Genomic DNA, 4,070 nt, shown 5'->3' on the forward strand with positions numbered 1-4,070 from the left:
GGCAGAGGGGTTTAGAGCGTCTGCCTCACAATACGAAGGTCCTGCAGTCCTGGGTTCAAATCCAGGTTCGGGATCTTTCTGTGTGGAGTTTGCATGTTCTCCCCCGTGAATGCGTGGGTTCCCTCCGGGTACTCCGGCTTCCTCCCATTTCCAAAGACATGCACCTGGGGATAGGTTGATTGGCAACACTAAATTGGCCCTAGTGTGTGAATGTGAGTGTGAATGTTGTCTGTCTATCTGTGTTGGCCCTGCGATGAGGTGGTGACTTGTCCAGGGTGTACCCCGCCTTCCGCCCGACTGTAGCTGAGATAGGCGCCAGCGCCCCCCGTGACCCCGAAAGGGAATAAGAGGTAGAAAATGGATGGATGGATGGGCTCTTTCAGCCAAAAAGGTCCCGGCCCCTGGTCTAGTTTATTATCCGCCACCGAGCGCGTCCTTGGTTTGCCTTTTTGTAGTTTGTTTGTTTATTACATAAATTAAACATGTATACTCACATCCACGCCTGGCCCGTTCCAAACATTCTCTGCATCGAAGAAACAACCTTAATCCAAATCCAAGTCTGACAGTGATGTGGATTCGACCTTCACCATGAATTGATTCCCGACTTAAACAAGTTGAAAACTTATTCGGGTGTTACCATTTAGTGATCAATTGTACGGAACATGTACTGTAGTGTGCAATCTACTAATAAAAGTCTCAATCATTCAAAAAAAAAAACCTTTAAAATGTGGTCATTTCCCACCAATGTGGATCCAACATTGTTTCAATTTACCAATACCCCCAATTTTCAACGTTGTTTCAAAGTCAGTTTTAAAGACCTACTGAAACCCACTACTACCGACCACGCAGTCTGATAGTTTATATATCAATAATAAAATATCAACACTAAATTACAATTTTAAATTCGAAACGTCGTGTAATGATGACGTGTACGCAAGACGTCTCGGGTTTTTAGGAAGTATGAGCGCTGCCCACACACACAGCTAAATGTCGTCTGCTCTAACGGCATAATTATACAGTTTTTTAGACATCTGTGTTGATGAATCTTTTGCAATCTGTTCAATAAATATTGGAGAAGTCACAGTAGAAAGATGGAGTTGGGAAGCTTTAGCCTTTAGCCACACAAACACACGGTGATTCCTTGTTTAAAATTCCCGGAGGTGAAACTTTCCTATGGATCAGCCAACATGGATCCCGACCACATGTCAACCAGCAAGTTTCGGTGAGAAAATTGCGGTTAAAAAGTCAGTTCTTACCGGAGAAAAGCTGAGCTTGTTTCGTCCATAGCTGCGTCGACTCCCCCGAGGCAGTATTGTTTGACTTTGAAAGACTTTAGCCTGACCACACGGTCCTGTCCGTTTGTAGAATTTAGCTTTAGTCTTATTTTGTTGCTCAACTATTTTTTGCCTTTTTACTACCTTTTTTGCCCACTCCCTCGTACCTTTGCTGGAACCACAGTAAAACCTTTGAAACCTGTGCCTGCATCCAAGAATGTCATTAGACATGTTTTTGGTTGTTGTAATTTTTTTTTTTTTTTTTTTTTTAAAGTCCCACTAAAATTCTTGGGGATCTAAAAGGGCCCCAGTCCAGAAAAGTGTTAAAAATAAGTCATACCTTGTTTTGTTGTTCTTTTTACTTTCAAATGCTTAAGTCTCCGGATCAACTTCAAGTATATCTGTTGATGTAAAGTTTTTTTTTTGTTGTTATTTTTTTGGGGGGGGGGTGTTATGTTCTATGCCCTTTTTGTCAAAGCCCAGGTTTTTTTTGGGCAAAAACAACACAACATATGCAATATTTTCCCCCCAAAAAATATTTGATGTAAGATAATTGGAGCATTAAATAGGTCAATAACATTTTAATTTATTATTATTTATTGAACATGACAGTTATTTTGGGGGGGGGGGGGGGGGGCGGCATAGCTCCGTTGGTAGAGCGGCCGTGCCAGCAACTTGAGGGTTGCAGGTTCAATTCCCGCTTCCGCCATCCTAGTCACTGCCGTTGTGTCCTTGGGCAAGACACTTTACCCACCTGCTCCAGTGTCACCCACACTGGTTAAATGTAATTTAGATATTGGGTTTTACTATGTAAAGAGCTTTGAGTCACTAGAGAAAAGCGCTATATAAATATAATTCACTTCACTTCACTTTTATCTCCTAATTCTGACTTTTTATTTCCTAATTATGACTTTTTTTCTCATCATTTTAACTTTTTAGCTCATAATTTTGGCCTTTTTTTCTCATCATTTAGACTTTTTAATCTCCTAATTATAACTTTTTATCTGATAATTTCAACTTTGTAGCTCACAATATTGACTTTTTTTCTCATGATTTCGACTTTTTATCTCATAATTTCAACTTTCATATCTTATATTTAGGGCTTTTATCTAATAACTTTGACTTTTTATGTCTAAATGATGACTCTTTATCTCATATTTAAGACTTGAAATCTTATAATTATGACAATTTATCTCATCATTTCAACTTTTATCTCATTTTATTCTCTCACAATTTTAACTTTCCCTTTTCATATTTTGGACTTTTTGTGTCATAATTATGACATTTTAAGTATGACTGTTTATCTCCTCATTTAGACTTTTTATCTTTTAATTATGACTTTTTTTCCTCATCATTTTGACTTTTTAGATCATTATTTGCATTTTTTTGTCATCATTTTGACTTTTTATCTTTTATTTATGAATTTTTATCTCACAACGGGTGAAACTTTCCTATGGATCAGCCAACATGGATCCCGACCACATGTCAACCAGCAGGTTTCGGTGAGAAAATTGTGTTTAAAAAGTCAGTTCTTACCGGAGAAAAGCTGAGCTTGTTTCGTCCATAGCTGCCGTCGACTCCCCTGAGACACCGTGGAGACACCCTTCCGACTATCAGGTACTGTTAAACTCACTAAAACACTAGCAACACAATAGAAAGATAATGGGGAAATTGTTGTTTTCTCGGTCCGAATAGCACTTTTTGTTGGAGGCTCCCATTAAAAACAATGGATATGTGAGGAGCCATCAAACATGTGACGTCATCGTCTGCGACTTCCGGTAGAGGCAGGGCTTTTCTCTTAGCACCGAAAGTTGCGAACTTTATCGTGGATGTTCTCTACTAAATCCTTTCAGCAAAAATATGGCAATATCGCGAAATGATCAAGTATGACACATAGAATGGACCTGCTATCCCCATTTAAATAAGAAAATCTCATTTCAGTAAGCCTTTTTAACGTTTTATCAATGTTTTGCGCCCGCTTGGAGCATCGCATTGAGTGGAAAAGTGCAAATGCATGTATTTTATAAAGGTGCCAAGTCCTGTCGAGAAGATAGGGCCGTGGTGGTTTAAGAGCTAAATGATCTTGTGAAAGCAGAGGCTTTGGCCCAATGCATCATAAAGCGTCCTCACCTCAACAAAGGGGGCTTTCAGTGTTTAGATTGCATCTAAGTAAAGTCTGGGAAACTAAATGTTTTAGGTGTTTACGGCATTACCTCAGTTGGCATCTTTTTTTTCTTCTTTTTTTTTTTTTTTTTTAAAGCAATTTGCAATGTTGTTCTTATCTGACTTGTTGGGGGGCCCTCGGCTCATAAAAAGGCATTGAAATAATTACTGCTTATTCGAGCCGACAAGCTTTTTTTTTATACGGCCGAGTTTGAAACTGGCTCGAATTTCCTGCACTCTTAATGAAGCTGCAGTTTTATGATTTTTTTTTTTTTCTGCTTTGGTGTTTCTTTCCATAACAAGAGAAGAGGAGAAAAAAAAAGTAGTAAATTCCCACAGGCTGCAGGAAACAACCATGTGCGTATGTTGGAGCTAATAATACTGCAGCTAGCAGGAAAACCTGCAAAAAAAACAACAAAAAAAAAGACTTTTTGTTTTGAAGCTCCTCTACACAGCTAATCAGATCAAGAAAAAAAAAATCCATTTTGTTCAAAAATATGTTTTAATAAATAAGCACAAATGTACAAAAAGACTCTGATGAGTCTATAGATGATGCATTGGTCCCTTTGCAGGCTATAGGCACTTACACAGGTACAGTAAATATGCATTCATTTACATTACTTGAAAGTCTTC

The 4,070-nt window shown here is 38.6% G+C and overlaps 1 protein-coding gene across 1 annotated transcript in view; it reads right to left on the reverse strand.

The window, feature by feature from the left end:
* Positions 1-3,920: 3,920 nt before the first annotated feature.
* Positions 3,921-4,070, reverse strand: part of LOC133564902 (twist-related protein 2-like) — a 4,356-nt gene continuing 4,206 nt past the window's right edge. Inside the window, exon 2 of the mRNA XM_061919434.1 lies at positions 3,921-4,070. This exon is cut by the window's right edge and continues 281 nt beyond it. The gene's annotated coding sequence lies outside the window, so the exon portion shown is untranslated.

Source organism: Nerophis ophidion, linkage group LG13 (assembly GCF_033978795.1).
Source record: "Nerophis ophidion isolate RoL-2023_Sa linkage group LG13, RoL_Noph_v1.0, whole genome shotgun sequence".
Lineage (NCBI taxonomy): Eukaryota > Metazoa > Chordata > Actinopteri > Syngnathiformes > Syngnathidae > Nerophis > Nerophis ophidion.